This window comes from Protopterus annectens, chromosome 3.part0, assembly GCF_019279795.1.
Source record: "Protopterus annectens isolate FY-2018-M chromosome 3.part0, PAN1.0, whole genome shotgun sequence".
NCBI lineage: Eukaryota > Metazoa > Chordata > Ceratodontiformes > Protopteridae > Protopterus > Protopterus annectens.
The window spans coordinates 1,143,098,433-1,143,122,446 of NC_056731.1; the positions used below are offsets into that span (position 1 = coordinate 1,143,098,433).

A 24,014-nucleotide genomic window follows, 5' to 3' on the forward strand; every position below is an offset into this window, starting at 1 on the left:
AACAAAGAAAACATGTATAAACAAACACAAAAACAATATACACATACACAACAACAGAGTCCAAGCCATCTAAAAGCACAGAAGCTCCATCAGCCATGCTCAAATCATTCACAGTGGTGATTACAGTGACTGCAGCCATCCACACCAACTTTACTGCCATCATCCCAAGTCCCAGTCAGGTCTCCTCTGTCCAACAGAAGTCAAAAATTTAGATTTAAAATTTCAGATTCAGACTCAGATTCAACTGAAAAAAAATAAAATGATAGACAAAAGTCTTGATTTTCACCTGAAGGTCCAAATGGCCACAACAGATCAACGATTCACAATCTTAACCATCCACACTGTAACCAGACTCATCTACACACCAGCAACGTCCCAAACCTAGTACAGTTCCCTTCGACCAACAAAAAACAAATCTGGATCCAGCACACAGCACCAGCAAACAACTGGGTCGCCACCATCCATACTCAACGCAACTCTCAAAGTTGTCAGCCCCACATCCACACCAGCAATGTCCCAAATCCTAGTCAAGTTCTCTGCGACTCAACAGAAAGACCAAATTCGGATCCAGCACACAGCACCAGCAGACAATTGTGTCTCCACCATCCACACTTGGCACAACTCTCCACCTGAAGGCCCAAATGGCCCAACCAGACCAACCACTCCAAAAACAATGCATCCGAATGATTCAACCAAATGGTCTCCAAACGAACAAAAAGACAGACAACTATACAGAAACGCAAAACACACAATGGGAGCCAGAGAGGCTGCTGTCACACAAGAAGCCACCTATTTAGGAGTATGGATTAAAAATTATTCTGGTTTGGAGCTAAGGATATGTGGGAAAAGACTAAACAAAAGATAATGCAAAAACTGAAAACCTGGAAGCTCTGTTATATGGCATTGAATAGTAAGATGCAAGCAGTTAAAATGTTTTTACTCCCTTTAATCTTACACACAGGTTAAGTATATTTTTATCAACCAGAGGAGAAGTTGTAGATAGCACTTGAGAAAGAGCTGAAAGATTTTACCTGAAAGGGGAAGATGGCAAGAGTTAAGTTGGATAAGTTGATTTTTCAAATAAAACAAGCCAGGTTGGGATTACCCGATCTGAAAGGGGTATGTCACAGCAACACAGTTAGGGGGCTCCTATACATAGCACAAGCAGAAACCTGCAATTCAAAGGGATGATGATGAACTGGGGAAGCTAAAGAAACAAGGAGAGACTGGGATTTTGGATGTACAGTAGACAGTCTATTATCCAAACGTCGATTATCAGAAACTTCAATTATCTGAACGCAGGCTTCCAAAGTTTTTGAGTAGGAAATATCAAAGTCTGAATATGTAAATGTTATATGTATTCACTTATATAGAGCTTGCAGCCCCCTTGTGCGTGAAAAATATTCACTACTGTCCACTGGAATCACTGAATGGTTGAAAAGCATGCAGAAAAAACAAGATTTTTTTGCAGTTTTTTATCCAGTTCAATGTATGTTTGATTATTCGAACTACCCCAGGTCCCAATCAGTTCAGATAACTGACTCTCTATTGTAGATTTTTAAGGAAAATAACAATAACCATACAGAATATTTTATTCATAAAGTAGCAGAAAGTATTCTAAGAACAAAGCCAACATGGGAATTGTTGTTCATCTAGTCAGGAGACGAGTCTTTGTGGGTTCTGTTCAAGCAGCTTTATTATGCACAAACATCAGGATTGAGGCTTAATAACTAACTTTGATAAACTTATAAACAAACTAGCTATTATACTCATACATGCTCAGTCTCTGGCTCCACTCTCAAAATGGTACTGAAGCTAGCATGCGTTTGCTATTTATAAGCATGTGCCATCCTTGAAACACTTCTTAAAGATACAGCGCACACACTCTATTCTACATCCTCCCTCTCTGAGAAATAAGTCATGCAATATTGACATCAGTTGACATGCAATAAATACAAATAATTATTTGTCATGCAATTATACAGAACTAGATACATATATACAATTATGTCCAGGTTGCTGTGTATTTCACACTAGGTCTGGAAATACAACCAAATTGTGAGACATAAAAATTAGAATTAGGTCTGGCAACTGGGACTGTCTCTGCTGAATGCTCAACCTTAGGGACATCAGGAGGAATGGAAGTAGAAGGTAAGACACATTCTGCAACAGGAATATTGTCTGGATTGCTCTGAGATCTAGAGTCTGTATCACAGGAACAATGCTGCGATATCAATTCTGATAGAGGAAGCAGATCTCTGCAATTTCTCCTGTACTCCACACCCTCATATTCTATGAAGTAGGATCTCGGCACGGTACATATACCTGTTACTTGACCAATCCGGGTGAAAACTTTCTCCATTTGTATCCTCACTGTCTCTCCTTCTTTCAGCTGATGAAGAAATCTGCTTGATTCATCATAACTGGACGTCTGGAAAGAACACTTTCTGAATAAATGGGCTCTAATTGTTCTGTTGTTTTTAGCTTTAGGCCTTAACAAAATGGAACTAATAGGCAATGCTGTTCTGGCACGCCTAGATAGAAGTCTCTGAGCAGGCAAGCCAAGTATATTGATACGGGTATGTTTTTGAGATTGAGTAAATTCAAAAAGACATCGGTATTATCACGCTTTGACCTCTCAAATAATTCCTTTGCACTCTGTACTGCATGTTCAGCTAGTGCATTTGACTGTGGATATTCTGGACTACTAGTAACATGTACAAAGTCCCATTCTCTTGCAATGTCTGAAAGAAATGACTAGTAAATTGGGTACCATTGTCAGAAATAACTTTGTGTGGACTACCATGGACTGAGAAATGATGTTTCAACTTGGTGATAATAGCAGTGGACATTAGATTAGGTAGTAAATCAATCACACACCAGCTCAAATAAGAGTCTATCAACACTAAGTAATGCTGATTGTTCCACTCGAACTTATCAGTGGCGACTGACATTAGGTAGGTCAGGAACTTGACTTAGCTGAAGTGGTTCTTTCTGCAAATGTGGTTTAGTACTAGTGCATACTGAGCAAGAAGAAAGTACTTTATCAATGTCTTTTACTAGAGAAGGCCAAAATACTAGTTCTCTCATCCTTCTTTTGGTAGATTCGGAACCTGGGTGACCACGATGCAAAATCTGGACATGTTCATGTTGTAAGTAAGCAGGAACAACAATTTTAGAACCTTTGAAAATAATATCTTCCATCAACATCTCATCTCTGTAAGGAAAATAAGTTTCCACTTCAGGTGGTACACTACATTGCGTTGATGGCCATCCAACATTAATGTAGTGGTTGACCTTTTGTAAAATTGGATCAGTCATCATATGATCTCTCAGTTCAAGTCTCGTGATAGAAAAATTACACACTTCCATGATGCTGAAGTCAAAATTCTCTGCATGAAGCTGTACCATTTTATTTCCGGATGATCTGGCTAAGGTATCAGCCAGATAAAAAAGTCTGCATTTTGTATAGATCATTTTGAAGTTGTACTTCTGAAATTTGAGCATCATTCTTTGTAATCTCACTGCAGCTGAATGCATAGGCTTCTTTAAAACAGTAACTAGGGGTTGGTGATCAGTTTCAATCTGAATAGCTCGACCATAGATATAATCATGAAACTTTGAACATGCAAATACTATTAACCAAAAGTTCTTTCTCAATTTCAGCATATTGCATTACAGTTTGGATAAGAGTTCTAGATGCATAGGCTATTGGTCTGTCCCCTTGAAGAATAACTGCGTCAACACCAAATTTTGAAGCATCACAGGAAAGAGTTACTGGTTTACTGACATCACAATATCTTAATGTAGCTGGGGTGGCAATTTTCTGCTTAAGGTCTTCTCAAGTGCTTTTGGGTGCTCTTCCAACCAAGGCCATGTAACATTTTTGCCTGTCCGCTATCTCAAAGGTGCTGTCAGCTCACTGAAGTCTGGTATAAACTTGCTTAAGTAGTTCACCATGCCAAGAAAACGTTGTAGAGCTTGAACATTATCTGGTGCTGGCACCTGAAGAATGGCTGGTTGCTTTGACGGTTCTCGTTGCAAGTCAGTGCTACTAAATAAATTACCTATGTATGTAACTTCTTGTAGTCTGAATTTGCACTTCAGAGGAATGAGGTTCAAGTTCACTTCATGTGCTCTGTCTAGAACTTTCTTAAGATTTCTGTCATGCTCAGCTTCACCATTGCCGCCAACTAATGAATCATCTACTATTATGTCCCAGGGATAACATGAAAATATTTGCTCCATTGCACACCAAAAGACTTCACTTGCAGAATTTACTCCAAATGGCATCCTGAGAAATCTATATCTGCCAAATGGAGTACTGAAAGTAGTCAGTAATGAGGATTTGCGATCAAGCATCACTTTCCAACATGAACTCTCTGCATCAAGAACAGAAAAAACAGTGGCATTTGGTATTAGAGCTACAACTTCCTCATTAATTCTTTGTTTGAGCCTCTAGGATCAATACATACTCTGATTTCATCTGAGCCTTTTTTTGTGGGCTGCTACCATGGATGACACACATTCAGTTGGTTCTGTAACTGGACAAATTATACCCTGTTGCACCACTTTATCCAACTGAATTTTGACTTTATCCTGCATAGGTATCGGAACTTTTCTTGCTGGTCTGACCACTGGAATGACCTCTGGGTCTAACTTCATAGAATATACAACTTGAAGTCTCCCCAACTTGTCATCAAAAACATCAGCATACTCTGAGAAAATGGCTTCAGAAAAATTGGAACTATGATATGTGCTTATATGATGAGCTTCTTTGGTAAAAGAAAGCAGATTCATGCTCAAACAGTCTCTGAGACCCAATAATGACTGCATAGGTTTTCGGACTATATAGAATAACAGGCTGCAACAGTTCCTAGACAAATAACATGAAAGCACTACTGAGTCTTCGGTCTGAATTTTTTCACCTCCATATACAAGTTTCGCACAACTGGCCACATTAAGTCGCTCACCAGCTCTCACCTTAGCAAATGTGTCTGCTGACATAACATTACACTTTGAACCCTTGTCTACTTTGAACACGGTGGATTTACCATTGATCTGGACAGTACAACACACATCATTCTTTGCTAACAAACTCACTACATCAACCTTTTTACCAATTATTTATATACCATCTACATAAAAAGTAGATCTGCAGCTCTCTATATGATCAACTTGCTTTTTTGAGTGACCCTTCTTTACAACTGTGTGAGGGTTACTTGATTTGCAAAACTTTTGAAAATGGTTCCATTTTTTACACTTGTGGCACTGCTGACCAAATGGTAAGCATTTCTCTCTTTTAGGCTCATGACCATGTGCTTAAGCCTGCTTCTGCCAGCCACATGTTGCACGTTGTCTACATTTACTCTAGAGCCTGCTGAAACCAAGCTCATCACTTGCAAGCATACCTGTGTGTCTTTCTGTAACCTCATGGATTTAACACATCTCAATAGATTTGCTCAGTGTTAAATCACTGTCTCGAAGCAAAATCTCTCTCACAGCAGCACTATTAATAACACACATAAGCCTGTCCTTTATTAACTCATCTTTTAAGTCAACAAACCGACACATTTTAGCTTTGTTTCTCAGGTCAGTTATACAAGCTGCAAAAGTTTCCCCTAGGTTCCTGATCTTGTGTAAAACAAATGCCTCTCTAATGTAATATTTGTCTGGGGGGGTTATACATTCCTTTGAATTTGCGCTTCAAACACTTGGGTCTTCCCTTGATTCAGCCTGTAGAACAATAGAACGGTTTTCACCTTCTCCCTCATACACTGCTGCTGCTGCATATACAAATGAACGCTCTCTTTCAGTGGCCTCTAACCCAGCTAGATTTAGCAAAATGAATACCCTGGTGCGAGCATCTTTGTCAGAATAAGCTGCTTGTATAAAAATATTGTACATTTGCTCAAATATTCTCCAATTCTCTGCAATATTCTGATCAAATACAAGTGGTGAGGGTAACACATACACACACACACACACACATATATATATATATATATATATGTATATATATATATATATATATATATCTATGCCAGAAATGTTGCCCAATAGCACAAGTGTCTGAATAACTGAACTTTGCGAAATAAGTCTAGTCTCCAGGGCAGTATGACACTCTTGAAATGACTGTACTGTAAAAAATCATCTGTTATCAGTGTAAGCAACATTTCAAAATAACTGCACTGTGGAAATACACTAGGCAGAAGAAGCTCGAAGTAAGAAACATTTTGAGGTAACTGCACTTTGCGAATACACAGCACACAAACTCCCCTCAAATGGTGGTACTTTGTTAAATAACTCAGTACAGTGCAAGAAACACACTGTAATGGCAGCACTTTGCGAATAGACACACCCAGCACAAGAAACTTTTTGAAATGGCTGTATTTTGACTGTACTTCATGAAATAGTTGCACCTTACATACAAATAAACTCTTCGAAATAAAAGCACAGTAACAAGCACACACTGCAAGTACTTTAAACACTATGAGATACTTTGAATAACTCTAGTTATGCCCCGAATATAATGCAAAATAGTAATTATGCCAAAACACAGTATTTTGACAAAATAAATGCAGTCACTTTGCTTTATTTATACTTAATGTGCCCTTTTGCCCTCATTATATTCGTATTGCTTGTTCAATCTTTTTCCATGCCTTTGTACTTTTCTTGTGCTCATTTTGCTCTAAACATGCCCATTTTGCAATTCTGAGGTAACTCCAAACCCCTTATGTGCTTTTCTGATAATCGTTTTATCAAATATCTTAATTTTAAACATTTTGTTTAATTAATAAACCTTTTGCGCCTCTCGCTCGTTTAATAATGCAGTTTGTGCCCCTGTAATGCTCCGTTTTATCTTTTTTTTTAATAAAATAAATAATTTGTGCAAATTTTTATTACCTTTGGTTTGTTTCTGGGCCCTTCTTGTGCTTGTTTCTCTTAGTTTACCTTCCCTGTTAAACTCTGCACCTCGTAGCTCTGAAAAGCAGTCTCTGGAATTCCGATTCTGACACCATGTCGCTCATCCAGTCAGGATCATATAGACTATTCTTTGTGGGTTCTATTCAAGCAGCTTTATTATGTACAAACACATCAGGATTGAGGCTTAATAACTTCAACTTAGATAAGCTTATTATCAAAAGTACAGTTGTGTACACTTACCATAAATGTAAATGTTTCAGTGTATTCACTGTTGCAGTCATCACACTTGGGTTATCTGCCTGCAGGTAGCCCTCAGTTGGCCCGAATACCAGAGACTTAGTATTTCTGCGTCAGTGCTGTCACTTTTTCCATGACGTCAGGTCGTCAGGAATATAAAAACAAATGTCAGGAGCCCCCAGCTAGGGAGCTAAGAAATGGTGTGGAAAATACCACCAGTAAATACTCATACCAGTAGTAATAGCCATAGAGAGGAGAGATAAAGAGATACAGAAAACCAGGGGGCTGGAGGGTGGGTAACCAGGACTGCAACAGTGAATACACTCGAACATCTAAATGTATGGTAAGTGTACACAACTGTACTATGTTCTTAGTGTTTCACTGTTGCAGTCATCACACTTGGGTTGATTCCCCAAGTTGAGGAAGGGTGAAGGCAGTCAAGAAGAGTTAGAGTTGGCTAGTAGGCCTTGCAAGACTGCTGTAGAAAATCCTGCCCTGGATTTGGAAAAGATAGGCAGGTGGTAATGTTTGGTGAACGTGTGTACAGAACTCCAGGTAGCAGCTTCCAGTATGTCCTTAGCAGGGACTCCCCTGAGAGGTAGAATTAGCCCTAGTGGTATGTGTTCTGACCCCCTGAGAGGTGGTGCTTGTAGCAGAAATGGATGCAGTGCACTATCCATTTGGAAAAGGTTTGTTTTCAAGTGGCCTTGCCCTCTGCCCCTGTTGCAAAGTTGACTAGCAGCAGGTCAGATTTTCTGAAAGGCTTAGTCCCATCAAGGTAGAACCTGAGCTGTCTGTGCATGTCCAGAGTGCAGGATCCTTTCCCCTTTATTCAGAGGATTAGGGAAGAAGGTAGGCAAACAGATGGATTGGTTGAGAGCCACACTGGACACCACTTTAGGCATAAAGGAAGGGTTAATTCTGACGGAAACCCTATCAGCATGGAAAATAATGAAGGGTTCCACAGCCATCAGTGCTTGTAACTCAGACACTCTTCTAGCTGAAGTGATGGCTAGAAGCACGTCTGTTTTCCAAGAGAGGAATTTTAACTCTGCTGAAGTAGCAGGTTCAAAAGGGGGAAGCGTGAGTTTTTCCAGTACAAAGTTAAGGTCCCAAGCAGGGGTTGGTGCTCTCCTTGGTGGCCTTAAGTTATTTGCCCCTCTCAGTAACTGTTTGATGAAAGGGTGAAAGAATAGAGGTGGCTCAATATTGTAATGAGCGGAGATGGCAAAGGCATGGATCTTAATGGAGGAGAAGGACAGGCCTCTGTGGAGTAGTTCTGCTAGGTAATCCAGGATTAGAGGAAAGGATGGCAGAGCTGTGTCCTTTCCTTTAGACTGAATCCAAGAACAATACCTTTTCCACATAGGATTTCCTAGTACTGGGCCTTCTGGCTTCAAGGATGACATTCAGTACCGGTTTGCTTAGGGCTGCTGGTGGAGTATTTAAGGAATAAGCCAGGTTGCAAGATTTAGGGTTTGCAATTGTGGATGCAAAATCTGTCCCTCCTGCTGGGAAAGCAGGGTTGGAATGTGGTGTAGGTGCCAGAGTGGCACTGTTGTCAGGCTGCGCAGGAGTGGGTACCAGTGCTGGTGTGGCCAGTCCGGGGCAAACAGAATTGTCCTTGGCCTGTCTTGTCTTGAGTAAAACACTTGAGAGAAGGGGCAGAGGGGGAAAGGCATAGATTGAGAGGTTTTCCCATTGAAAGGATAGTGCAACCATCTTCCAAGCCCTGCTGTGGGGGTTCCTGGTGCAGAATTTGCTTAACTGATGGTTGTCGGGGGAGGCAAAGAGATCCACCTCTGGGGTCCCCAATTTCTGGATCAGAAGGTTGAAGGTGCTGGGGTCCAATTTCCACTAAGAGATTTCTGCTTAAGTCGTCTGCCAGTGAGTTTTGTTTGCCTGGCAGGAATTGAGCTTGTAGATGGATTTGTTTGTCCAAGGGTGTGTTCCACAGGGCCATGGCTAACCTGCAGAGTGGGTAAGAATGGGTCCCCCCACCCTGCTTGTTGATGTACCACATAACTGTGGTGGTGTCTGTTTTTTATCAGCAGTTGTCCTGGAAAGCTTAGGTGTCTGAAGGCTGTCAGGGCATTCTGTACAGCTAACATCTCTTTTTGGTTGATGTGCAGGAGAATTTGTCTTGGGCTCCAGTGGCCCTGAATACATTTGCCAGCCATGTGAGCCCCCATGCATAGTCTGATGCGTCTGTGGTCAGGGTCTGGGTGGCGTGGGGTAGAGTAAAAGGCAGTCCCTTGTTGTGGTTGCATGCTTCTGCCCAACAAAGGAATTCTGTTTTTAGACAAGGTATGATAGGAATGACTGTTTCCAGGTCCTGAGAATGTTGGCATCAAAGACTTTTTAAGTACCACTGAAGTTTCCTCATATGCAGTCTTGCAATTGGAATTAGCAGAATACATGAGGCCATGAACCCTAGGGCTTGCAGTATTTTTCTTGCAGATAGCTTGGTTCTGGTGGCCATTGTTTGAAGTAATCTGTCACAAAGACCTGTTTTTCTGATGTGGGGAATGCCATCTGGGAAGTTGTGTCCAAGCTTGCTGCCAGGAATACAATTTTTGACTGAGTACCAGTTGACATTTCTTTTCATTGATGGTGTACCTCAATGAAGTGAGTAGGGTTTTTACAAATGCCAGGTGCTGAAGCAGCAATTCCTGACTCTCCGCCTGAATCAGGCAATCGTCCAAGTATGGGTAAATTTGGATTTTTCTCTGCCTGCAGTAAGCAATGGCTGGAGCCAGGCATTTTGTGAATACCCCGGGCACAGTAGATAAGCCAAAGGGAAGTGCAGATAACTGATAACACATAGACCCTGCTCTGAAACGTAGATACTTCCTGCATGACTCCCTTATGGGGATGTGCAGATAGGCTTCCTTTAAGTCTAGGGTGACAAACCAGGCATCCTTGGCTAACATAGGGAGAAGCTGTTGCAGGGTAAGCATCTTGAATTTTGCTACCACCAGGATGGTGTTGAGAATTGAAAGATCCAGGATTGGGTGCCAAGAGCCATTTTTCCTGGGTACCAGGAAAAGTCTGGGGTAGAATCCTTGGCCCCTCTGTTCTACTGGAACAGGCTGAATAGCTCTGATATTGAGCAGGGAAAGTACTTGGTTTTGAGCCTCTACCCACTGGTTTGGAGGAAGGTCTGGAAACCCACTTGGGGTTGGCAGTGAATGGAAATAAAATTTGTACCCCTGGGATACAATGTTGAGGACCCATCGGTCCTGAGTAATGGACATCCAGTTTTTTGCGTGAAGGGCAAGTTTTCCTCCTAGGGGCACAAGCAATTGGGCAGGGCTGGAAGTAGAGGTGAGTAGTCATTGTGAGCTTTTTCCATAAGGAGGTGGCTTACCACTCCCTGCTTTAGGGGTGGGGGCACTCCATTGCTTAGATCTCTACATACCCTGAGACTGTAGTCTGGGTGGTCTGTTTCCCCTGGGTCTTGTTTGGGAAGGCCTGGAGGGGACAAGAAAGGACCAGTGTTTCGAAGGGCAATGCCTACTGAATGTAGGTGGTTGCACTTGTAGGAATTCTTTAACAGTTTGCATAGATTTAGCCTTTTCTTCCATCTTTTTAAGAACTTCTGCTTTGGTGCCAAACAAACAGTCCTTATTCAAAGGAGCGTCTAGTAATTTAGATTTAACATGATCTGGCAAGGTGTGCTCCTTCAGCCAAGCATGTCTTCTCAGTACAGAGCCAGTGACTGCTGCCCTGCAAGATGCTTCTAGGACATCAAAGCCACACTGCAAAGTATGCTTGCTAACTTGGTTTGCAGAGTGCATACGCTCCTGCAATTCTTTACTTTCTGCACAATCTGGAAAGGTTACCACTTTTTGTTTAAGAAGTTCCATAATATGATGCTGGTACTTCAGCATGTGAAACTGGCAATTCAATGCCCTGATAGTAAGAGTTGCAGAGGTATATACCTTCTTACCCCACCTGTCCAAATTTCTGGAATCCCTGTCCAAAGGGGTAGGATTTTTGGCTGTAGTAGCCTTAATACCTTTAGGTCCCTGGGAAATGATCCCTGGATCAGCAGTAGGTTTCTTGAAAAGAAACTTGTGAGAATCAGGTACTCTGTAGTACCTGTCTGGCTTTCTAGGGACAGAAGGTAAAGTGCCTGGAGTAAGACTGGATTCCATAAAATCATCCTCTACAACATCCAGGACAGGAGGTACAGCTAAGGGCCTGTGCTGAGGCAACTCTAAAAATTCTCTGAATCTCTTTTTGGACTGAGGATAGTCTTGGCATTCCCAATGGAAATGCTCTCTTAAGGTATGCAAGGTTTCACCAAAATAAAAATCTTCTGGAGGGGAGGCAAAGGGAATGGATTCCTCTGCATATGAATCCTCATAAGCGGATAAAAGCATATCTTCATAATCAGAAAGAACAGAGTCATCAGACTCCTGGTCTGTAGAATCTGTAGGGGACTGTGTTCTAGGTCTCTTAGCAGGGGAAGGCTGACTTCCCCTAATCAGTGTAATAAGGTCTTCAGCCATTCTAAGCATTTGTTTTTGTGGCCTGGGTGCCTGAACATGGGCTTTGGTCATCAGTTTTCTAGGCGTAGTGTGTACTCTGGGCCTAAGAAACTCGGTAGTTTTGGTCAAAAAAGTCGTCAGTTTAATTCCAACATTGGTAGGACAAAAAACTCCCTCAGAAGCCAGTGCCTGCACAGTGGCTCCGGACTCATCCAAGGTAGAGACATCCTCTGGTTCCATAGTCAAAGAAGCATCTCGTGGCATACTGGACTCTGAATGGGTATCAGCAGAGGCCTGTGAATTCACAGAAGTGGGCATCAGGGGCTACAAAGGTGTCTCACTGAGTAATGGCGGACTGGCGACTAGCTTAATGGAAGCATCATCGGCGGTTTTGGACCTATGCTGTCTGGGACAATTTTGCATCCACATTATCCTTACGTTTTTTCAGAAGATCGATAGTCGGATGGCTTACTGAAGCCATTTCAGAATAAGGAGATCGACAGCGAAAGAATTTAGCGATAAAGATAGCCCGATGGCAAATGGTTCGGGCATTAAACAAGGCACAAAACTGGCAGCGAGGGACGCTGTGGTCTGGGCCTAAACAGGTGACGCAGTAAGAATGAAAATCTCTGTGAGGTATTTGCTTTCCACAGGCAAGACAATTGTTAACTTTTTCTAGTATTGGTTTAGCGCAAGAAAAAAGGATCCTCAACGGGGTACTTCGCTTTAGAAGACTTCAGGATTATTCACTCGAAAATGAAAAATTCAGGTAACGGCTGACTGGCACTTGCGAACTGCTTCTGCTTCGGGCTCCTCCTCGGCAAGGAAGACTGATGTAATGGCATCGGCTGCCTATTTTTATACCCCTGACGACCTGACATCATGGAAGAAGTGACAGTATCCAATGCAGAAATACTAAGTCTCTGGTATTCGGGCCGGCTGAGGGCTACCTGCAGGCATATAACCCAAGTGTGATGACTGCAATAGTGAAACACGAAGAACATCTAGCTATTACACTAACACATGCTCACACTCTGGCTGCACTTCCAAAATGGCACTGAAGCTTGCACGTGCTTGGTATTTACATGCACATGCCATCCTTGAAATGCTTCTTAAAGATACAGCACACACACTCTATCCTACAGGAATGGAGAATGGAGATTCTGCCAATAGGGATGATTGCAATTAGGGATACAGACAATAGGCAAGAGGGGCTGGAATTTCTTGGAGAAAACTGCTAAAAGTACCAAGGTATTGGGAGCAAACAATTACAGAGGGAAAGGTAATAGAATGGGAGGAGGCAAAGAATTTATTTGGACTGCAGGACAGAGACTGTCTTTCCTATCAAGGATTGATATCATAGTATAGGCAAAGAGAAAAAAAATAGGGGGATCTTAACTGACAGACCAGCACCGATAGACATTTTAGTGGCATCTGGAACAGAAGCTGCTGTTAAAAAGGAATTAGTAAAGCATACAAAATACTGCATAACTATAAGAATCAATCAGAGAGGTTTAGAAAGGATTGGATAAGCAGTTCACAAAGAAATAATGGAGGATATATGTATGTCTCCCAAATATGTAACAAAATCTAGTAGATTTAGAATATTTGCTTAGAAGTGTTTACATAGATGTTTTTATACCCCAAGTAGACTCCAAAATTTTCTTCCTCAGATAGAAAGCAAATGTTGGAGGTGTGATGGGGAAAGAGGAGGTAACAGGGAACATATTTTCTGGGACTGCAATGAGTTGGCAGACTTTACAGACTCCTTGCAGACTGCTCGTAAGAGATACTGGGTGAGCAAATTGTTATAACTAAGGAAATATTTTTTTTGAGCTATGATATCAGAATTGCCTAGACATAGTAAGGCCTTGCCGAGTTTAACTCTGGTGGCAGCCAAAAATGCAATTACTAGAAAATGGAAATCAAAGTCTAAACCAACTTTAGTAGATATAGTGAATATAGTAAGAGATAAAACAACCAGAATTGGGATCTTTAGAAAACAGCAGGAGCAAATTACATAAGAAAAAAATGAGAATTGTAGGAACAATACAAAGATTAAAAGAAGGCAGGATTTGAATGAGCTATGTAATGTTTGACTGACAATGACTAGACAGATTATAAGTGATGTATAATGTTTGCAACTACAATTATGTCAATATGATTTGTTTTCATTTATATAAATGTATGATTGCCTATGTCACACGCCATCATTTAATAAATATGTTTCTTGTTAAAAAAAAAAAACAAAGCACAATCAAGATGTCATCTGGCAGGAAATGTTTAACTATTTGGGAGAATCACAACTCCAGAATTCATACCAGACGTGACCACAGAAATCACTGATGTACATAATGAAGAGACTCCTAACCATTACGGACCAAGTAAATCACAGAAAAAAAAATGCTGCCTTTATTCGAAAGTAGAAAATACTGCATGGCCTATATGAAGAGTGAAGTCTGAACCTATCTGAACAGCTCTGCAGAGATGGTTGGTCCCTAGGAGAACATTTATCTAAGGAATGCTTTAAAAGATCTAGAATATGTTTATCTGTGGCCACATCTAACAATCAATAATCCTTTGTGACACCTTTCCAAGATGGGACAACCTTGGAGAAATAGTTTCAATATTAGCAGTCTTAGAAATTAGTCAGGACTGCAGCTAGGTAAGTTAGTTCATTCCCCTCTCCAGACGTAGCTAGCAGAGGTGTGTGGGGGGCAATGTTAAATAGCTTGGGATGCTCCTCAGCCTAGATGAAGGCAGCTTCTTCCAATACAACTTGGGAGGCCTTTAGAAGAGAAGCAGAAAGGGCGGTTGCATCATAACAACTCTCAACAGTGGTGAGTGCCTGTTTTCCCCTCTCTCTGAAGCTTTTCAACCAGCTCCAGGGAGGACTGCTATATAAGAAAACTCAATCCCGAAGAGGGCATTGGAAGACGGCCTTATATGACTAGCCTTATTCCTGATGGGAGTACATCCAATGCCACACTATTTGGTACAGGCACATCCCTGATCCTGCTTCCCAGGCAGAGCACCTGCACAATCAAAAGTACATCTGGCAACAGGAAAGTCTACTGCAGATGACATGGCGAGGTCTGAGTTTCTTCAAAGACTAATCCACTACAAAGACCCGTAACACAGACAGGTGACAGAAAACACAGTGTTTCATGTCCCACCACCCCAGAAAACACTTTCTTGACAACCCTTAAGAGTCCTTATTAGGCAACGAGTTGCCGGGATACCCAAAATCTATTCAGAACTGAAAACATTACACAGTAATGTTTCCTGGAAACTTGGTCAGGATGTCACTTCACTCTACCAGGACTTGTACAGGGTATCAACAACTTTTTTTTTTTTTTTTTTAAAGAGTGTACAGCAGACATAATCCAAATGCATTCAGCCTGCAGATTGTATTAAAGGACATACTTCATTGCAGGGATGAACCTAGGGTCCTCATTTATCTTGCCCAACTACTGATGAGACACTTTTGGGGAAAAAGTAGAGACGTTGCAGGCAATCCATAAAGCATTTCACCAGCATGAAAGTCTGGTGGGGGTAGGGGCTTAACTCTTTTTGAGGGGACAGTATGAGTTTATATGACAGGAGTGCATGGTACTATGAAAAATTCTTGGTGGAAATCACAGACCATACAGGACTGCTGTCCTGAGGACAAGCAGTCTTGATGGCTACATCAATTGTGGAAATGAGTGGCAGCCTTGTGGACACCACAGCATTCCAAACACTGGATGTTGTTACTAAACATTTGCCATGAGCCAGGGCTGAACTAAAAAAAGCATACAGCCCTGATGGCTGCCAAAATGATGGTCCTTCTCTATCAGCTGAAGCCCAAGAATAATGGGACTAAATGGATCACTTGGCAAACAGAGGAACTTACCAGCAAGTGCGAAGGGGGCAAAAAGCTCAAAAAAGCCAATTTATCAATTACACTATGAGTTTATTAGTTTATTCACATCTTTCAGGATTTCTATTTTCCAGTGACAAAATCAGATAAAGTACAGTTTTGTACATACCATAAATGTAGATGTTCGAGTGTTCATCCTGCTGCAGTCATCACACTTGGGTTATCCTGCCATCAGGCGGTCCCGCGGTCGGCTAGAGTTACAAAGTCTTGGTCCGGCGTCGATTACTGTCGCTTCTTCCCTGATGTCAGTGCGCCAGGGGCATATAAGACGCATCCGATACCATTTTCTTCAGTTTTTCTTGCCCCAGATGTCAGGTGGCCCCCAGTAGGTGGTCACTACCTATTGCCAATAAAACATGTAATGAAATTACCAAGCATACCTTCAGCTACAAGCAAATACACCACAAAGGTTGTATCAGATAGAAAGGTTCAGCTAGGTCAGAGGGGATGGAGGGAGCGTAACCTGGACTGCAGCAGGGTGAACACTCGAACATCTACATTTATAGTAGGTACAAAACTGTACTATGTCCATCATGTTACCCTGCTGCAGTCATCACACTTGGGTTGAATCCCAAAGCTAAGGATGGGTGGTGGAGTTAAACAGGGTTAGAAGAAGCTAGTAGGCCTTGCAAAACTGCAGTGGCAAAGCCAGCTCTAGTCTTAGAATATAGAGGTAAGTGATAGTGTTTGGTGAAGCTGTGCACTGAACTCCAAGTTGCAGCTTCCAGAATATCCTTGGTTGGCACCCCCCTGAGAAAGGCTGCTGATGTAGCTGTAGCCCTGGTGGAGTGGGACCTAATGCTAGCAGGTACCGGTTTCCCATGATGTGTGTAGCAGAAACGTATGCAATGTCCTATCCATTTTGAAATTGTCTGTTTTGAGATAGCTTTTCCTTGTGATCCTGCAGCATAGGCTACAAAGAGCTGGTCAGATTTTCTGAAAGCTTTAGTTTTATCCAAGTAGTAACGTAATTGCCTGTGAATGTCCAAAGAGTGCAGGAGTCTTTCTCCTTTGTTCTGGGGGTTTGGAAAAAAGGTGGGTAAATGAATGGTTTGATTTAGGGCCACACTGGATACCACCTTTGGCATAAAGGAAGGGTTAGATCGTAGAGAGACTCTGTCTTGATGAAAAATGAGAAAAGGCTCCACTGCCATTAGTGCCTGTATCTCTGAGACTCTTCTAGCTGAAGTTATTGCTAGCAGCAGGGGAGTTTTCCATGAAAGAAACTTTAAATCAGCTGAAAAAGCTGGTTCAAAGGGTGGCAGTGTAAGCTTTTCCAGAACAAAGTTGAGATCCCAAGTAGGTGTTGGCGCTCTCCTGGGCGGTCTTATGTTCTTAGCCCCTCTGAGGTACTGTCTTAGGAGTGGATGTGAAAATAAAGTAGGATCCGTGTTGTAATGAGCTGAAATTGCTGAGGTGTGGATCTTAATAGATGAAAATGAAAGTCTTTTGAGCAACATCTCTGTTAAATATTGTAGAATCTGAGGAATGTTTGGATCAAGGGGATTTTGGCCTTTAGCCTGGTTCCAGGCGCAAAATCTTTTCCATTTGTCTGAATAGGCTTTCCTGGTGCTGGGCCTCCTGGCCTTCAGAATGACATCCATAACAGCTTTGGATAGAGGTGTTGGCTGGTTGTTTAGGTAATTTGCCATGCAGCCAGGTTTAAAGTCTTGAGCTGGCTGTGTAGAATCTGACTGTCTCGCTGGGTGAGCAGGTGAGGAATTTGTGGCAAAATCCATGGTGGGCCGTGGGCCATGTTCCTTAGAATTGGACACCAGTGCTGGCGTGGCCAGTCTGGTGCAAGGAGCATCATTTGTGGCCTCTCTAATCTGACTTTCAGCAGTACCTTTGCTAGAAGAGGCAGTGGAGGAAAGGCATACACTGTTAATGTTTTCCAACTGAATGAGAGGGTGTTCACTTTCCAAGCTTGTGGGTGGAATGTCCTTGTGCAAAATTTTTGAAGTTGGTAGTTTTGGGGGTTGGCAAACAGATCTATGTCTGGGCGTTCCCATTTTTGAGTTATCATTGCAAATACTTGTGGATCCAGTTTCCACTCGTGGGGATCCATGATGTTTCTGCTTAGGTTGTCTGCCAATGTGTTTTTCTTTCCTGGCAGGAATTGTGCTTCTAGTTGAACATGGTAAGTCAGTGCTGTGTTCCACAAGGTCATTGCTTGCCTACATAGAGGGTAGGAATGTGTGCCCCCTTGCTTATGTACCACATTACTGTGGTATTGTCCGTCTTTATTTTTAGTTTTCCTGGGTGTAAGAGGTCCTTAAAAGCTGTTAGGGCATTCTGTACAGCTAGCATTTCTTTTGGATTGATATGCAGATGCCTTTGATCTGTAGTCCATTTGCCCTGAATGCACTGTCCTGCCATGTGTGCTCCCCAGGCATAGTCCGATGCATCTGTTGTTATAGTTTGCCTGGCTGTGGTTAAGGTGAAAGGCTGACCCTTGTTGAGGTGACATGCCTGTGCCCACCATAGAAACTCCTGTTGAAGGCAGGGAATGAGTGATATCATTGTTTCCAAGTTGTGGCTGTGTTGAGTCCATACGCTGCTCAGGTACCATTGTAATTTCCTCATATGCAGTTTTGCAAATGGTATTAGTAGTATGCAAGATGCCATGAATCCCAAGGCCCGTAGAATTTTTCTTGCAGGGAGTTGGGTCTTTGTTGCCATTATTTTGAAGTATTGAGTCAGCTGTTGTTGCTTGTCTGGCGTGAGATAATCCTTCTGGGCCATTGTATTCAAGCTGGCACCCAGGAATATTATGTTCTGTGAGGGCACTAGTTTTGATTTCTTTTCATTTACTGTGTACCCTAGGCAACTTAAAAGGTGTTTGACAAACACCAGATGCTTTAAAAGAATGTCCTTGCTTTCTGCCTGAATAAGGCAGTCGTCCAGGTATGGGTATATTTGAATTCCTCTTTGTCTGCAGTATGCAATTACTGGTGCCAGGCATTTTGTGAAGACCCTGGGCGCAGTAGATAAGCCAAAGGGCAGTGCAGAGAATTGATAATGGGTTGAACCTGCAATGAAGCGGAGGTATCTTCTGCAATTTTGTCTGATAGGGACATGCAGGTATGCCTCCTTGAGATCCAACGTTACTAGCCAAGCCTTCTTGCCCAGCACGGGAAGAAGCTGCTGTAGTGTTAGCATCTTGAATTTTGGTACTTGCAGATAGGTGTTCAGAAATGAAAGATCCAGAATGGGTCTCCATGCTTTGTCCTTTCTGGGGACTAGAAAGAGTCTTGAGTAAAATCCTTGTCCTTGCTCCTGTGTAGGTACCTGTTGAATGGCTCTCATGTCCATGAGAGCTGTAATTTGTTTTTGTGCCTCTGCCCATTGATTTGGTGGCAGGTTTGGCATTCCTTTTATCCTTGGCAAGGCGTGAAAGTGGAATCTGTATCCTTGTGAGACAATGTTTAGGACCCACTTGTCTTTTGTGATGATGTGCTAGTTGTCTGCAAAAAGTGCTAATTTTCCTCCCAAGGGAGCTGCCAAGAGAGATTTGCTTGGTAGTTTGAGGGTTAAGTCATTGTGTTTGTCTTCTGCTAGCTTGGGGCCTGTCTTCTCCTCCTTTCTGGGTAGCAGTACCCCATTGGCGAGGTTTGTAAGGGCCTTGTGACTGACCTCTGCCCCTTGGGCGTCTGTATTTGCCTCTCTGTGATCTGTCAGAAGCTGGAAAGGACTAGTTTTTGTTGGCCAATTTCTGCTGAAACGAGGGGGTTGTACCTGTAAAAAATCCTTGACCGTCTGCATAGACTTTGCCTTATCCTCTATTTTCTTTAAAACCTCTTCTGCTTTGACACCAAATAAGACATCCTGCTGTAAAGGTGCATCCAATAATTTTGCTTTAACATGATCAGGCAGGGTTTGTTCTTTTAACCAACCATGTCTACGTATGACAGACCAGGTAACAGCTGCTCCAATGAATCAAATCCACATTGTAAAGTATGTTTTCCCACCTGTTCAGCTGCATGCAACAGATCCTGCATTTCCTTGAAATCAGACTGTTCAGTATGTGTGCTCATTTTTTGTTTTAATTGAGACACTAGGAATTGCTGATATTTCAGCATGTGAAACTGACAATTTAATGCTCTCATAGCCAGAGTAGCTGAGGTGTATACCTTCTTTCCCCATGTATCTGGGGCTCTGGAATCCCTTTCAGAGGGTACAGGATTTTTAGCCATAGAAGCTTTAGCCCCTTTGGGACCCTGGGAAATTGTTTCTGGGTCAGCAAAAGGGCTTTTATAAAGGAATTTGTGTGAGTCAGGTACTCTTCATTATCTGTCTGGTTTGGCTGGAGCAGGAGGTAGAGAGTCTGGATTTAGACTAGACTCTAAGTAAACATCATCCACAATGTCTAAAACTGGAGGGATAGCAAGTGGTCTGTGCTGGGGTAGTAAAAGGAACTCTTGGAGACTTTTCTTAGAATCAGAGTAGTCCTGGCCTTCCCAGTGGAAATGTTCCCTCATGATATGTAAAGTTTCCCCAAAGGAGTAGTCTTCAGGGGGAGATGCTGAGGGAATAGAGTCTTCAGCATCAGAGTCTTCATAAGTGGGAAAAGAGTAATCCTGTTCCTCAGAAGAATCTGAGGAAATTGAGACTTGGTCAGAGGAAGCATAATCCTCCTCTTGTCTTTGTCCTTTTATCTGCAGGGGGGATGGGAACCCCTGATTAGGTTAATCAAATCTTCAGCCATCTTAAGCATCTGTTTCTTAGGCATGGGGCCTTGAACTGGAGACTGATGTACAGTCTTTTTTGGTTTTAATGGAGTTTTAAGCTTAGCATAAGATTTAATGGTGAGGGTAGTCGGTCTGAAGACACCTTCTGCAACCGAAGGTGTTTCTACTGCACCGGGATCTCTTTCGGCTCCGGTGTCGGACGGGCCTAATGAAGATGGCTGCGACGGCCTAGTACACTCCGCTTGAGAATCCGAAGCTGTCTGGGGTTCCAATTCTGCGGTCATCAGGGGCTGCGTAGGCACCTCACTGAAAACCGGAGAACTGGCGACAGGCCCAGCAGAGGCCTCGGAGTCTGGCTTGATTCTAGGCTGCCTGTCCTTATCCTTGCGTTTTTTATGCATGCCAGTCGTCGGCTGCTCCGACGGCATGATATAATTAAATTTCCTAAAGTAATGTCGTGCGAAGTCAAAACGGCATTTGATAGCTCGTTTATTAAACCTAGCACAAAACTGACAACCTGTGACGTCGTGGTCTGGGCCTAGGCAAGGAATACAATAAGAATGGAAGTCCTTATGAGGTATTTGCTTCCCACAAGAAATGCAATTGTTAACTTTTTCTGACATCGGACTGAGGCAAAAAAAAGGCTCCCCAACAGGGTACTTAGCTTTATTGAAGACCTTGGACCGAAATTCGATTCGAAAATCTCAGGTGTCGGCCGACCGGCACTTGCGAACTGCTTCTGCTTCGGGCACCACGCGGCAAGAACGACTGAAGAAAATGGCGTTGGATGCCTCTTATATACCCCTGGCGCACTGACGTCAGGGAAGAAGCGACAGCAACCGACGTCGGACCAAGACTTTGGAACTCTGGCCGTCTGCGGGACTGCCTGACAGCAGGATAACCCAAGTGTGATGACTGCAACAGGGTAACACGATGAACATCAAGTAATTTTTTTTCCCTATTTAAGATACATGACTGCTAAGACGACATTCCAGAGTCATGGTGCACATCATAAACCACCTCAGAGACCATCATTTGGCTGAAAGTTTGAAATGTATTTCATTATAAAGCACATTCTGGCCTTATACAACAGGGAGGCATGTGTACACTACCACCCTCTCAACAACCTGAAATACTACACTGCCCTGAGGTATGCATGAATGATGATATGCTCTACCAGTGGTTGATTCATTTTTGCAGTTTTTTTTTTTTTTAATGCTAGGAAAATTCTGATCTCTGGTCCACAGTTTGGAACTTAGTTGAATTGCCCATATAGTAATCATTTCTTACTTCTGGTTTATTCATGACTGATTAGCTATCTCTTCACAGAAAGACAAATGATCAACGTGGGATATATCCTCATTGGCTGAATTAAAACCACCGTCTACATCTGACTAATTATTTCACCTACTCTCCCCCAATGGTAGACTAAGACCTTTAGTTGACCTCCTACTGAGTAAATCTATTTTAATTACTTTGCACAGTCCCCGTTGCATAATTTATTTAGTTGCCTTTGATTATTGGGAAAGTCCAAAAAGGAAAAGCCTCATTTCAGATGATGTCCAGGAAGAAAAATTCTAGATTACATATATTTCAACAGGCATTTAGCATGACTCAGTAGAAACAAATATGCTTAACACTGCTGTATATAATTTTTAACAGGAAATCACCATGCCACATACAGTATATAGTGCATACAGCAAGTTAGGTTTACATGCATCTACAGAACTTTCATCATTTACTTTACAGTACATGTACACAGGCAGCAAAAGAAACTTATGCATATTTTGCCCTAACAGCTAAAATTCACTTAAGACGTGTAACCAGGAGATTATTGTAGCAAAAATGAGGAATGTTATAGTATTAAGATTGGTCTGATTGCATAAGGAGGGGATTTAATAATGAGACTGGTACAAGGGCAGGAATACTTTGTTAGCAGGTATATTTTCACTGAGTTTTTAAAATGCAGATGGGATAAGATTTTGAAAAGAAGGGGGGAGTAGTAATGTGGTTGTTATACAAGTAGGGCTATTTTGTTAGTAGGTATATTTTCAATGACATTTTAAACTGTAGATGGAATGAGATGTGAGTGATATTTGCAGGAATCAAACTCCACAATTTATCAATATACCCGAAGTGCAGTGTCTCGTTATGATTTTTGAATGATTAGTAGGTGTTGGTTCAGTGAGTGCAGTTGTTGAGTGAGTAACACTTCAATAAATGGCTGCTAACAGGGTATCTGTCAGAGGTACAAAGGATGTTTCGAGCAGTCCTACTGAGAGTGTAGACAGTAGATTAGGCACTTCCAACCAGGTAAGGGACAGTGTGCTAGAAAGTGATGGGTTCAGTTTATGTGGTTACTTGCACACTTTACAATTTTATTGTAAGGCTGCTCCAGTTTGGTTGGGAGTTACTGAAAACTGGCAAGGCATACAGGAAACTAGAGAGAAGATAGTTATCAGGATTTTTTAGTACTTCAAAATTATAAGTAACCATTTAATCTCGAGCATATGAAAAAAAAATAAAACTTTTAAATCAGCCTTGTGCAAATGGATGTCCAGAAATCCCAAGATTAAGACATTTACAACAATGGTCAATTTTGCACCTGCACAGGACTGTCTACTAACTTCTATGGTGCATGTAGTCACAGTCAAGGGCTGTCATCAATACTAAGACACTGTTTATTAGCAATTCCTCTTTAAGGTGGTTTTAAACGTGTCTGGTTTGACACTAAGTTATTAGAATATGCACAGGTATTACAAATGACATTTCTGCCCAGCACAGCTTAAAGTTTTTTCATCAAAATTCAGCTTTTCTTTTAGTGAAATTCCATGACTTCCTGCTGTCAAATGACTGTTGAAGATTCAGTGTTATTATATACTTAAGGGAATACTGTGATCAAAAGGTGGAAAATATATAACCCTGTTTAATGCAATACTACTGTCTAAAACCGGACCTGTGAGTGACAGACAGACATAATGGATGTCTAGCCTTTTGATTCCCTCACCTTAACACACTGCTCCAGAAGCAGTAGCAGCAGTTGGAGTTTGTTCAAGGTGCCCCTGCTGGCAGCCCATACAATCAGTGCCTTCAAAAGACAGTCTTTAGAGACCTGAGATAGGTTTCCACCATCTTTTATCTGTGGGTTCTACAAGTGCAATTCAAAACTTATGGCAAAGTTTCATGCAGCATTCTGTGCAAGCAGTACAGAAAATGTCACCATGTGTTCTGGCTCAGGATGTGGTATTGGAAACTTTCTAATGATAAAATGTTTGGATCAACATCCAAACTGAGTTTAAGAAAGAAAAAGAGTGGTGGAGGGGCTGGGCATAGACTCCTAACCTAACATGCATCACCAAGGCATGTACCAGTAGGAGGCAAGTATGCTCCTAAGCATGAGAATTAGACTCCATAATCTGCCAATCTGAAAGCAGCTGGAAAGGAAATACCAACAGTCACCCACAACAGAAGACTTCTGAACTCAGAACCAAGAATATTGCTAGGTTAACATTAATGGACAGTTTCTGGCACTGACTAACATTTTCTTAGATGCACCCAATTTCCCATCAAACAGTAAACTATATTACATTGAATGTTATACACCTTGGTGGTCATGGAAATGAAAGACCAAAAGTAAGCATTGTGCCAGAACAGGCTGTAAAACGAAAAGTTCTCTCATCAACTTAATCTTTTTTTTTTTTTTTTTAAATACAACTCTAGACATGTTTAATTCCATGGACG

At 41.9% G+C, this 24,014-nt stretch overlaps 1 protein-coding gene across 1 annotated transcript in view; it reads right to left on the bottom strand.

Moving 5' to 3' along the window:
* The window catches only part of MIB1 (MIB E3 ubiquitin protein ligase 1), a 1,882,202-nt gene that overhangs the window by 148,057 nt on the left and 1,710,131 nt on the right, over positions 1–24,014 (bottom strand). The gene's annotated exons all lie outside the window — the stretch shown is intronic.